Source organism: Coturnix japonica, unplaced genomic scaffold (assembly GCF_054131305.1).
Source record: "Coturnix japonica strain WE unplaced genomic scaffold, WE-NBRP24 Scf041, whole genome shotgun sequence".
NCBI classification, from domain to species: domain Eukaryota; kingdom Metazoa; phylum Chordata; class Aves; order Galliformes; family Phasianidae; genus Coturnix; species Coturnix japonica.
The window spans coordinates 1,902,802-1,916,482 of NW_028188944.1; positions in this window are offsets into that span (position 1 = coordinate 1,902,802).

A 13,681-nucleotide genomic window follows, 5' to 3' on the forward strand; every position below is an offset into this window, starting at 1 on the left:
ATCAGATCTATGGGGCAGAAGATGCTGTGGGGCTAATGTGGGTCAGATCTATGGTGTAGGAGCTGCTGTGGGGCACATGTTGGTCAGATCTATGGGGCAGGAGCTGCTGTGGGGCAGATGTGGGTAAGATCTATGTGGCAGGAGCTGCTGTGGGTCAGATCTATGGTGTAGGAGCTGCTCTGGGACACATTTTGGTCAGATCTATGGGGCAGGAGCTGCTGTGGTGTAGATGTGGGTCTGATCTATGGGACTGGAGCTGCTGTGGGTCTGATGGGGCTAGATCTATGGGGCTGGAGCTGCTGTGGGGGTGATGTGGGTCCGATCTATTGGGCAGGAGCTGCTGTTTGGCTGATGTGGGTCTGATCTATGGGGCAGGAGCTTCTTTGGGGCTGATGTGGGTCAGATCTATGGGGCGGGAGCTGCTGTGCGTCTGATGTGGGTCAGATCTATGTGGAGAATATTTATGCAGAAGCTTCATGAGAAAGGACATGAAGAGATTCCACTAGTTAAATTGTAAAAGAATGAAGGTGATTAAAGACAAAGACAGTCTATCCTAGGGCCGATCACGGGCTAAGCAGCTATGGAGAAATCAGGATGTGAAAAGAGAGGGTATGTAGCTAAAGACGAAATATGTATCTAGAGGCAAGGACGGCCTGAGGGAAAAGCAAGATGTGTAGCAAGGTGTAGACAGAGCTGCAAAGAAAAAGTATCCATAAGACTAACCACAAAGCTCAGATGAAGTAATGTGTAACCCACCAATCCTGAGCTTTACTTCTGCAATATGCATGAACTTATTACTGATTGTATAAATGAGATGCTGTAACACCTAATAAACGAGACTTGTTTACCATGATAGCATGAGACTTGTCTCCCGTGGTTACTTCCAACAAAGCTGTGTTACAGAAAGGCAGAATTTCTATACGTCCTTATCAAACTAGTTTTTTCTTCTTTTAGTTTGACTTCTGAATTTAACTTTGAAATCAGACAAAGACCTTACAGTAGCAGACGTATCTGATGAAGAATTCACCATTTGTTTACTGTTACAGCATGAAATGATTTGTAAAATGAGTACAGAGCAGGTAAAGAACATCTACCATGTGAAATCAAGGATCATCCATTCCTGCCCTAAACACACAGTTATTCACCGAAAAAATTCTCCCTCTACATATCCAAAAGCTGATTTTAACAGAAATCAGAGCATAGACAGAAACACACAATCAAAATTAAAATGTTTCTTTGTGAGTCATTATGAAGTTAATAAAACATTTAATAAACACAGTGAGTCCGAGCTTCAGAGATGCTTTGTGTTTTTATTTATTTATCTAGCCGGAAGAATGTACACACACATTTCCTTGGACTGTGGTATTGAGAGATACACTTAAAGCAATCAAGCTGAAGTATAACAGAAGTATATCTAAAGCACCTTTCTTGAAGGACGGCAGGATCACTGAGGATAAGATAATACAGAGCCATAAATGAGAAGGATCAGAAGGACCAACCAACCTGTATAGCATTTCAGAGTGTAGCTGGTTCTTAGAAGAACGAATGACTCTATGGTTCTATGATTCTGTGACTTAAGGTTGGAAAAGACCACTGAAGGTCATCTAGTTCAACCATCAACCCACTCCCAGCATGCCCACTATGTCCCTCAGAGCCACATCTACACGTTTCTTGGACGTCTGCAGGGATGGTGATTCCACCATCACCCTGGGCAAACCTTTCCAATACCTAATGACTATTTTTGAGAAGTTGTTTCTCCGAACATCCAGTAGAACCTCTCCTGGCACAACTCTAAGCCACTCCCTCTTGTCCTGTCACTAGTTACACACAAAAAGAGGTTGAACCTCACCTCACCACAACCCCCCTTCAGGAAGTTGTAGAGAGCAATGAGGTCTCCCCCCAAGCCTCCTCTTCGCCGGACTAAATACCCCCAGCTTCCTCAGCTGCTCCTCACAAGACTTATGCTCCAGACCCCGCACCAGCCTCATTACCATTCTATGAACATGTGCCAGGGTCTTTCTTGTAGTGAGGGGGCCCAAAAATGAACACAGTGCTCAAGTCACAGCTTCACCAGTGCCAAGTACTGAGAGATTATCACCTCCCTGGTCCTGCTGGCAACACTATTTCTGATACAAGCCAGGCCTTCTAGGCTACCAGGCACACTGCTGGCTCACATTCATCTGGCTGTCAACGAACACCACCAGAATCTAGATTCTAGCCACAAGCCTGCAAAATGGAGTGGCATGATATTGTGATCAAAGTGCAGTAGCTGGCACTTGACTTTGTTGAAGCTTATACAATTGCCTTCAGCCCATTGATCCAGCCAATTCAGATCCCTCTGTAAGGCCTTCCTACTCTCAGGCAAATCAACACTTCCTTCCAGCGAGGAGTCATCTGCAAACTCACTGAGGATACACTCAATCCCCCCATCCAGATCATCAATAAAGATATTAAACAGGACCTACACCTATACTGACGCCTGGGGAAAAAAAAAAAAAAAAAAAAAAGTCAATTAATGAAGCTGGGAAACAGCACAACATTAGGCACCTCTTTGTATTCTAAGTGAGACAAGAAAGAATATTTTCCACTTTAAATTCACAGTATGTAATTAGCAACAGGATAATAGTTATCTATAAATACCTACAAAATCCTTTTACTGAAGGCTTGTTTTGTTCTGGAGACAAACCATCTGTGCATTCCACTCAGAATCTGTATTTACAAATGCTCTGACTTATGTCATTGATATCAGATCAAAAGAACAACAAGCTAAAAACTGCTAACAAAGATAACAACCAGCTTAAGTCGATCTGCATATACTAAAAGTTTAACTCTCACTGGGTTAGTAGAAAAAAACTACAGTACTGGAATGTAGAGGATTTTACAGACACTTTACACCTGTGTTTTTAACTGTGTATCTGAAGCCCAGGCTGCCCAGCAAAGCCACCAGGTGGCACGAACACATAGTACCAGAGGTGCTTTCTCTCACCATCCCTCAGCAAAGGCACTGCCCCAAAACAAACTGTGCGATCAACCTACCAAATGACAGAAGCACAAAATCATTTATCTGAAATGAATCTGAAAATATCTGGCAAACCAATACCCTTCATAAAAAGAGGAAGAGATGATTAACCAAAAAAATACATTCTATTTCCTCACAATTATTGGGTTCAACTTCAGGCATCTTTTTATTCACTCAACATATCCTTTAAAAATCAGGTCACAGTAGCAGCCCCTGTTTTGTTACACAAGATGAAGAGCAGTCATGCCCTGCCCGGCATTAGAGTTCTCATCACCTGTTAACTCATCTGCGAGCTCATATGCAGCAATAATGTATAGATCAATCAGGAAATTAAAAAACAAATAAAAAACCAGCAGGATGCCATAAATGTTGCACTGATTCAGCAACAGGAGATAGTATTTAACTATTTGTGGCATTTGACTCTCTAAGACAAGATCAAACCATTTCAGAAACAATAAATGTCAAAAACCCTCTCAAATCTGTATCAAAGAGCATCAAGACCTCCAAAACATTGTACCCTAGAGCTTAAACTCTCAGGAAAGAAGATGACACATACATACAAAAAAATACTTTAAGGCTGTCAGAGAGAAGGCACCTACTACATTAAAGCATTGCAACTCGATCCTTGCAACACTGCAGTACTTGCAGTCTTTACAGTTAGCTGAATTCCATTTCTAGACCATCAGAAGAGCAGTAGAACAGGTGCCATTTCTAAACAGCGAGTTCTTCAGGAGTACAAGATGGATATTAACACTACCCAGCAAATGCATGCCTTGGGCAACAAATACATGAGCTCTACTTCACAGTGTCAATTGATGTGATATCTAAAGTATTCATAAATAATATCCACATATATTATTGGTTCCATTTAAATCTAATCAGAACTTGGTACAGTGTATATTAACAGTAATTGCAAAAACGGATTTCAAGTTAAATTTTGCAATACATGGTCCTTCTACAAGGAATATAATGATTACACCCTAAAACTTCAAATACCATATCCATGCATCATTTAGATTGCTCAGAGGGATTAATAATTCTTTTGACAAATGAAATGGATGCGACAAAAGACAGAAAGTACTGATCACACAAGAACATTACGTGCGTGGAAACAGAGGACACTCAAATTCCATGATGTGTTAAATCTCCACTAAGACCATCACGTCCATCTATCAGAGACAAACATGAACTTTTATTGAATACTACACGCCATACGTGTTTTGCATGTGTGTAATGGCCAGGGAGACCTGAGAGGGATCATGGGATCACATGGCTGAGGCCCCGCTCTGGTAGGAAACACCCATGCCAAGCACATGAGATGTGGGGAAGGGAGAGGGCAGCGGCACTGGGAAAAGCCCAGAAACTTGAGCTGGGGCTGGAGCACGTGCTGCGGGTGAGGACGGCTCACTGTGATGACCCAGCAGTGGACTGCGGCATTGCTGTGAGACGGGCAGTGATGTACCCAAGCGAAGGTCAAGCGAAGGTGACGCCCAGCAGTTTGGCCAAGCCATGGTTGGAGACATCACCAGGCAATGGATTGTGACCCCATAGGCCACGCCAGCTTTGACGCAGGCGCAGCAGCTCAGCCCAGCAGTTCGTGCCTGGCCTCCGACCGAGCGTGTGTGCGAGGACTGGAGTGTGGACAGGGCGAGCTTTGGTGCTGGAAAGTGCTCTGGGTGCTGTTAGCACAGCTCCCAGCGGCCTTCTCAGAGCCATTTGTTCTTTCCCCGAGCCTGCCGGGAGCAGGCAGACGGGACATCCTAGAGAAAAAAGCGTGTGCAGCAGCACAGGTAGGCGGCACAGAGACTGGCAGTGGGGGGGCACAACTTGAGGGACCCTTCCCAGGCCGGAGTCTGACTAATGTCTCTTGTCCTCTTCCAGCGTGTCACCTGCTGCTGCTGCTGCAGCATTAGTGCTGGGGAGCACGTTACCATCTCCCGCTCCCACTGGCCCACCGCAACTGGTGGAAGGATGGAGGCAGAGTTTGAGACCCGCTGCCCCGTGTGCCTGGAGAACTGGGACAGCGCAGCATACGCCATGCCTTGCTGCCACCAGTTCTGCTTCCGCTGCATCCAGCGGTGGACAAGCACCAGGCCCCAGTGTCCGCTGTGCAAACGGGACGTGAAGACCATCATTCACTCCGTGCAAGCGGACGACAACTACAAGGAGGTGGAGGTCAGACCAGCTGCACAGGTGTCCGTTGCTACACGGAGACCCGCACTCCACCACGCAGCCCGGCCATGGCCTGCAGTGCCCACGCATCCTCATCCTCTGGGCGGCCTCTCCCCTGCCACCTGGGCTTCCCTCTTCAGGGAGCACCCGGCCCTGCTGCGGCCCCTGCGGTCCTGGCTGCGCCAGAACCTGCACCGCATCCTGGGCACCGAGGGGCCACAGGCAAATATCCTGGTTGACAGTGTCATCTGGGCCCTGCTCCTCGTAGGCTTGGCAGAGGGGATCCTGATAGAAATGCTGGATCCTGACCTGCACGGCCACACGGTGACCTTTGTGAGGCACTTCATCGCCTTTGCGGTGCGGAGGTGCAGCCGGGTGGCAGGCCGCTTCCTGGGCCTCAACATCCCCCCTGCTCCTGGGGCACAGGAGGCCACAGCAGCAGAGCCCAGAGCTGCCACACCAGAGGAGCCACCTGTCCCTGGCTCAGCACCCTCCAGCAGCCCTGCCAGCTCCAACAGGGACGAAATGCTGGGCAGGGCAACACAAGAGGTTCGTGGGCATCCCAGCCGCCCACACGGCAACCCTGCAACTGTCACCACAGAGCAGGCAGCGCCTCAGGAGGAGCCAGGAGAGCCTGTGGCAGGGCCCTCCGGCACCAGCCCACCTGAGGGGACCCGGTGAGTCCCAAAGAGGAAGGCCGGCGACTCACAGGCCTCAGCACCATCAAAGAAGAGGCCACCCCGCCGGCAGCAATAGAAGAGCCCATGGGGCAGCTGAGGAGGCTGGGGCCAGGCAGCACCTGGGACACACACTGGCCCCAACGGACCCTTGTCATCACCGTCCAATTCAACCTCAAATAGAAAACAGAAAGACTGCAAACAATAAATTAACATTGAAAACAATTGAAAAACAAAGTGTTGGTATTGAGTGTTGGTATTGATAACGGCACAGCTGTTGACGCTTCCCCATCCTTGACGCTCTCTCCCCTTTTTCCTACTGCCGTGCAACTGCTGCCACTGTTGCATTCCAGACACGAACCCCACGGGCTTCAGAGAGGGCAATGGCAAATCTCTGCTCCTGGGGACCAACATCCACAGGCCGTGCTACAGCTGGGGTCAGCCAGCTGGAGCAGAACCACCAGTCCTGCTGGACACCAGGCTGAACCTGCAAGGAACCCACCCGGGCTGCCTTGCCGAACGCTGTCCTGGGCTGCGTGAGGCCAGGTGCCACCCGTGGGTGAAGGGCGGTTATCCCGCCCTCTGCTCAGCCCTGAGGAGGTCACAGCTGGAGCACTGGGACCGCAGCTGGGCTACCCAGCACAGGGGATAACAACACACTTCTTCCCATTACGAGTGGACCATTCGCTTCTACCACTCCAGATCCGCAGCCCATCCCTGTACAACCGCTCTTAAGTAGGGACCTACACACTTCCTTCTTTGCAGGCATTTGAAATGTCTCTACAGAAGACAAAACCAGACAAAAATCTTTCCGTGCCTATCCACACCACGTTCCTAAGACAACACAGCTGGTTCTTAAACACGGTAGTACGTACCCTTGGTTGACTGCACATCTGGTGAACAGAAAGTTCTCCAGCCTCACTACGGAATAAAGAACTCCACCGTCATTCCCATGCTCCCTATGAAGCATACTGAGCTCCAACACTCACTCACTCAGTCCCTCACTCAATCTTCCCCCTGCTAATGTTCTTCCATCTAATTCCACCTCACATCACAACACAAGCTGTCACAGCCTGGTATACAGTCTCATCAAAGGGAACGCTGCTTGTTTGCCATCAGAATTCATTCAAAAATGAAACAATTCAACAACCATCAACCACTACTTCTCATATTACCTACAGGCAACAATGCCTGAAGAACTGGAGTGTCAGATGGCATGCAAAACATTAGAAGTTGGCTCGTAGGAATGAAAGAATTTCATGAGAGAACGGGGCTAATGACACAAGGAGCGCCATAGACATCAAAGATAACCACTGGAAGAACCGATGGGATTAATAACTCTTTTGACAAATGAAATGGATGCGACAAAAGACAGAAATTACTAATCACAAAAGAACTTGACGTGCGTGAAATCAGAGGACACTCAAAGTCCATGACGTGTTAAATCGCCACTAAGATCATCACGTCCATCTATCAGAGACAAACATGAACTTTTATTGAATACTACACGCCATACGTGTTTTGCATGTGTGTAATGGCCAGGGAGACCTGAGGGGGATCATGGGATCACATGGCTGAGGCCCCACTCTGGTAGGAAACACCCATGCCAAGCACATGAGATGTGGGGAAGGGAGAGGGCAGCGGCACTGGGAAAAGCCCAGAAACTTGAGCTGGGGCTGGAGCACGTGCTGCGGGTGAGGACGGCTCACTGTGATGAGCCAGCAGTAGACTGCGGCATTGCTGTGAGACGGGCAGTGATGTACCCAAGCGAAGGTCAAGCGAAGGTGACGCCCAGCAGCTTGGCCAAGCCATGGTTGGAGACATCACCAGGCAACAACGGATTGTGACCCCATAGGCCACGCCGGCTTTGACGCGGGCGCAGCAGCTCAGCCCAGCAGTTCGTGCCGGGCCTCCGACCGAGCGTGTGTGCGAGGACTGGAGTGTGGACAGGGCGAGCTTTGGTGCTGGAAAGTGCTCTGGGTGCTGTTAGCACAGCTCCCAGCGGCCTTCTCAGAGCCATTTGTTCTTTCCCCGAGCCTGCCGGGAGCAGGCAGACGGGACATCCTAGAGAAAAAAGCGTGTGCAGCAGCACAGGTAGGCGGCACAGAGACTGGCAGCGGGGGGGCACAACTTGAGGGACCCTTCCCAGGCCGGAGTCTGACTAATGTCTCTTGTCCTCTTCCAGCGTGTCACCTGCTGCTGCTGCTGCAGCGTTAGTGCTGGGGAGCACGTTTCCATCTCCCGCTCCCACTGGCCCACCGCAACTGGTGGAAGGATGGAGGCAGAGTTTGAGACCCGCTGCCCCGTGTGCCTGGAGAACTGGGACAGCGCAGCATACGCCATGCCTTGCTGCCACCAGTTCTGCTTCCGCTGCATCCAGCGGTGGACAAGCACCAGGCCCCAGTGTCCGCTGTGCAAACGGGATGTGAAGACCATCATTCACTCCGTGCAAGCGGACGACAACTACAAGGAGGTGGAGGTCAGACCAGCTGCACAGGTGTCCGTTGCTACACGGAGACCCGCACTCCACCACGCAGCCCGGCCATGGCCTGCAGTGCCCACGCATCCTCATCCTCTGGGCGGCCTCTCCCCTGCCACCTGGGCTTCCCTCTTCAGGGAGCACCCGGCCCTGCTGCGGCCCCTGCGGTCCTGGCTGCGCCAGAACCTGCACCGCATCCTGGGCACCGAGGGGCCACAGGCAAATATCCTGGTTGACAGTGTCATCTGGGCCCTGCTCCTCGTAGGCTTGGCAGAGGGGATCCTGATAGAGATGCTGGATCCTGACCTGCACGGCCACACGGTGACCTTTGTGAGGCACTTCATCGCCTTTGCGGTGCGGAGGTGCAGCCGGGTGGCAGGCCGCTTCCTGGGCCTCAACATCCCCCCTGCTCCTGGGGCACAGGAGGCCACAGCAGCAGAGCCCAGAGCTGCCACACCAGAGGAGCCACCTGTCCCTGGCTCAGCACCCTCCAGCAGCCCTGCCAGCTCCAACAGGGACGAAATGCTGGGCAGGGCAACACAAGAGGTTCGTGGGCATCCCAGCCGCCCACACGGCAACCCTGCAACTGTCACCACAGAGCAGGCAGCGCCTCAGGAGGAGCCAGGAGAGCCTGTGGCAGGGCCCTCCGGCACCAGCCCACCTGAGGGGACCCGGCGAGTACCGAAGAGGAAGGCCGGCGACTCACAGGCCTCAGCACCATCAAAGAAGAGGCCACCCCGCCGGCAGCAATAGAAGAGCCCATGGGGCAGCTGAGGAGGCTGGGGCCAGGCAGCACCTGGGACACACACTGGCCCCAACGGACCCTTGTCATCACCGTCCAATTCAACCTCAAATAGAAAACAGAAAGACTGCAAACAATAAATTAACATTGAAAAAAACTGAAAAACAAAGTGTTGGTATTGAGTGTTGGTATTGATAACGGCACAGCTGTTGACACTTCCCCATCCTTGACGCTCTCTCCCCTTTTTCCTACTGCCGTGTAACTGCTGCCACTGTTGCATTCCAGACACGAACCCCACGGGCTTCAGAGAGGGCAATGGCAAATCTCTGCTCCTGGGGACCAACATCCACAGGCCGTGCTACAGCTGGGGTCAGCCAGCTGGAGCAGAACCACCAGTCCTGCTGGACACCAGGCTGAACCTGCAAGGAACCCACCCGGGCTGCCTTGCCGAACGCTGTCCTGGGCTGCGTGAGGCCAGGTGCCACCCGTGGGTGAAGGGCGGTTATCCCGCCCTCTGCTCAACCCTGAGGAGGTCACAGCTGGAGCGCTGGGACCGCAGCTGGGCTACCCAGCACAGGGGATAACAACACACTTCTTCCCATTACGAGTGGACCATTCGCTTCTACCACTCCAGATCCGCAGCCCATCCCTGTACAACCGCTCTTAAGTAGGGACCTACACACTTCCTTCTTTGCAGGCATTTGAAATCACAGAATCACAGAATGACCCGGGTTGGAAGGGACCTCTAGGATCATGTAGTTCCAACCCCCCTGCCTAGCAGGGCCACCAAACATACGCCTTTACTAGATCAGGTTGCCCAGGGCCCCGTCCAACCTGGTCTTGAACGCCTCCAAGGACGGGGCATCCACAACCTCCCTGGGCAGCCTATTCCAGGACCTAACCACTCTTCTAGTAAAGAACCTTCCCCTAACATCCAACCTAAATCTTCCCTCCTTCAACTTAAAACCATTTCCCCTAGTCCTGCTATTATCAGCCCTTTCGAAGAGTTTACTCTTCTCCTGGGAGTAAGTTCCCTTCAGGTATTGAAAGGCTGCAATGAGGTCACCCCGCAACCTTTTCTTCTCTAGGCTGAACAAACCCAACTCCCTCAGCCTGTCCTCATAGTTGAGGTGCTCCAGCCCCCTGATCATCTTCGTGGCCCTCCTCTGGACCCTTTCCAAAATCTCCATATCTTTTTTGTACTGAGGGCTCCACACCTGGACACGGTACAACAGATGGGGCCTCACAAGAGCAGAGTAGAGAGGGACGATCACCTCCCTATCCCTGCTGACCACCCCTCTCCTGATGGAGCCCAGGATCCCATTTGCTTTCCGGGCTGCCAGAGCGCACTGCTGGCTCATGTTAAGTTTCTCATCTATCAGGACCCCTAGGTCCTTCTCTGCCGAGCTGCTCTCAAGGACCACTCCTCCCAGCCTGTACAGGTGCCTGGGGTTCTTCCGGCCCAAGTGCAAAACCTTGCACTTTGCCGTGTTTAACCTCATTAGGTTCACCCGAGCCCAGCTTTCCAGCCTGTCAAGGTCCCTCTGAATGGCATCCGTTCCCTCCACCGTATCAACTGCACCACTCAGCTTGGTGTCATCAGCAAACTTGCTGAGGGTGCACTCCATTCCCTCATCGATGTCATTAATAAAGATGTTAAAGAGCACCGGTCCCAAGACAGACCCTTGAGGGACGCCGCTCGTTACCGGCCTCCACCTGGACATAGAGCCATTGACCACCACCCTCTGTCTGCGGCCTTTCAACCAATTGCTTATCCATCGAGTTGTCCACCCATCAAATCCACCTCCCTCCAATTTGGAGATGAGGATGTGATGGGGGACCATGTCAAAGGCCTTGCTCAGGTCCAGGTAAATGACATCGGTCGCCTTCCCTTCATCCACCAACGCCGTCACTCCATCATAGAAGGCCACAGGATTAGTTAAGCATGACCTTCCCCTGGTGAAGCCATGCTGGCTGTCTCGGATCACATGCTCGTTCTTTATGTGATCAAGCATGTTGTCCAGGAGGATCTGTTCCATAATCTTCCCAGGCACAGAGGTGAGACTCACCGGCCTGTAGTTCCCCGGGTCCTCCCTGCTCCCCTTCTTGTAAATGGGAGTGACGTGTCCCTTCCTCCAATCATCCAGGACCTCACCTGACAGCCACGACTTCTCAAATATGATGGAGAGCGGCTCAGCAACCACCTCAGCCAGCTCCTTCAGGACCCTGGGATGCACGCCATCTGGCCCCATAGACTTATACTCATTCAGTCTAAGGAGGCACTCTCGGACTTGCTCTACCCTTACAGTGGGGAGGGATTTACCTCCTTGGTCCCCACATAGAAGTATGGGGGTGCAAGACTTAGGGACGTGAAAAAGACTAGAATCCTGGCCACCAGTGAAGACCGAGGTGAAGAACTCATTCAGCACCTCAGCTTTCTCTTCATCTGTTGAAGCCATTTCTCCTTTTAAATTTACCAGAGTAGGTATGCCCATTTTGGCCTGTCTTTTCTGGCCAATGTACCTGTAGAAGGTTTTCTTATTGTTTTTCACATCCCTCGCCAAGTTCAGTTCTGCCTGCGCCTTGGCTTCCCTGATCCCACATCTGCAAGTTCGGACGGCATCCCTGTATTCTTCCCGGGTGACACAGCCTTGTTTCCAGAGCTTGTACACCCCTTTCTTCACCCTCAGTTCTCTTAGCAGGTCCTTGCTGAGCCATGCCGGTTTTCTACCTCTCCTGCCCACTTTCTTAATCAGAGGAATGGAGACCTCTTGTGCTGCCAGGAGGGCATCCTTGAAGAGCAGCCAGCTCTCCTCAACGTCCTTATCTTTGAGGGCAGCGCGCCAGGGGATCTTGGCCAGCATTCCATTGAGAAGCTTGAAGTCAGCTCTTCTAAAGTTCAGCATCCTGGTCCTGCTCTTTGCCAGGCCCACATCGCTTGAGATCACAAACTCAACCAGGGCATGATCGCTGGAGCCCAGGCAGCCTCCAACCTTGACGCCTTTGATGATCTCCTCAGCGTTGGTGAGCAGCAGGTCCAGCAACGCTTGACCTCTGGTCAGTCTGTCCAATACCTGAACCAGAAAGCTATCATCAATGGATTCCAAGAGCCTTCTGGAGCTCTTGCAGCTCGCCGTGTGGTTTTCCCAACAGATGTCAGGATGGTTGAAGTCCCCCACCAGGACAAGAGTCTGTGAGCCAGACGCCTCACGCATCTGGAGCAAGAAAGCCTCATCAGCAGCCTCCCCTTGATCAGGTGGCCTGTAGTATACCCCTAATACCAGCTGACCTTTATTAGTCCCATCTCTAATCCTAACCCACAGGCTCTCAACCTGTTCTTGACTGTTTCTCATGGGGAGCTCCTCACAGTTTATCCAATCTCTGACATAAAAGGCGACTCCCCCAACCTTCCTACCTCGCCTATCTCTCCTAAAGAGCCTATAGCCATCGATGGTAGTATCCCAATTGTGGGAGTCATCCCACCATGTTTCTGTGATAGCAACAATGTCATAATTTTCAGAGTGCATCACAGTTTCCAGTTCCTCCTGCTTGTTACTCAGGCTCCGTGCATTAGTATAAAGGCACTTCAGCCGGGCTGTCCGGCTGAAGTGTCCTTGCACTTTGCTGTGTTGAACCTCATTAGATTCACCTAGGCCAACCTCTCGGTTGAGCTCCCTCTGAATGGCATCCCTTCCTTCCACTGCGTCAGCCGTAACACTCAGCAAACAGCAGAGGGTGCACGCGATTGCATCATTGGTGTCACTGATAACCATGTTAAAAAGCACTGGTCCCAAGACAGACTCCTGGATGACACCACTTGTTATTGGCCTCCACCTGGACACAGAACCATGAATCACCACCCTCTGTCTGTGGCCTTTCAACCAATCCCTTATCCACCAGGTGGTCCACCTGTCAAATCCACATCCCTCCAGTTTAGAGATAAGGATGTGGTGGAGGGCCATGTAAAAGATCTTGCTCAAGTCCAGGTCAATGACATCAGTTTCCTTCCTTTTGTCCACAAATGCCATCACTCCATCATAGAAGGCCACCAGACTGGTTCGGCATGGCCTTCCCCTGCTAAAGCCACGCTGGCTGTCTTGGATCACATGCTCATTCCTTATGTGATCAAGCGTGTCTTTGAGGCGGATCTGTTCTTCACCATCTTCATCACAGTTACACATTTGAATCAAATAATTGGTGTTCCTGTCACGAAGAAAACCTCTTTATCTTCTACTCCTGCTGCACTTCTGTGCTTTCACCAGAAGCAAAGGGAGAGGCCACCTCCTAGATCCAAATTTTAAGAAACCAACACCCAATAGGTGTCATCTGAAGTAAAATAGCAGAGAAATTAAGACGACTCTTCTGCATCCAGCTTGGATCACTCCCTCACTCAGGCACACCACCATCAGATCAAGGAGATGCTGCCTTCAGCTTTGAGACTGTATGGGAAATCACAGCTTGAACCTCTGATTAGTCAGCTGAGGCAAGTGTTGGGTCAGCTGCGGGAGCACAGGTGAGAGTAATCTAGCTGTGCTCCCAGAAGGGGTGGACCTCGACTCAACCTCCTCTGAGACCTCATTTAAAGGCTGACC